Here is a 417-nt window from a genome sequence, read left to right as displayed (position 1 = left end):
ATTTCTGGTTGGAACGCAGTTGCTCTCGGTTTCCTGCCGAAAGTTTCTTACAGCTGATTGATATCATTCTTTGCGCCATGGGGTTAGCCTTGTTGTACGGTTTTTGAGTGCAGCTCTGGCGAGTTTGCTTCTTCGATAGAAGGGTTCTTGGAGTGCTTCAGGTGAGCTTTTTTTTTTTTTGTCTGTTTTTTGAGAGGCCAAGCTTTTGTTTTCTTTCTTATAGTGATGGATCATGAGCAAACTCTCATGTTTTTATCTTTTGATGTGGGTATGCAGTCTTGACCCTTTAGCTTTTGATGCTACGGTAATATTTTGTAAATAGCTGGGTCTTTTTGACAGATGTATAGATTCTCTCACGGTCACTGTATCATTCATGTCGTTCAGAGTTTTCTGCCTTTTAAGCTAGACTTAAATGAC

Source organism: Theobroma umbraticum, unplaced genomic scaffold (genome assembly GCF_002168275.2).
Source record: "Theobroma umbraticum cultivar Fairchild unplaced genomic scaffold, ASM216827v3 scaffold_106.0, whole genome shotgun sequence".
Classification (NCBI taxonomy): Eukaryota; Viridiplantae; Streptophyta; class Magnoliopsida; order Malvales; family Malvaceae; genus Theobroma; species Theobroma umbraticum.
This window is presented reverse-complemented; position numbering follows the sequence as displayed.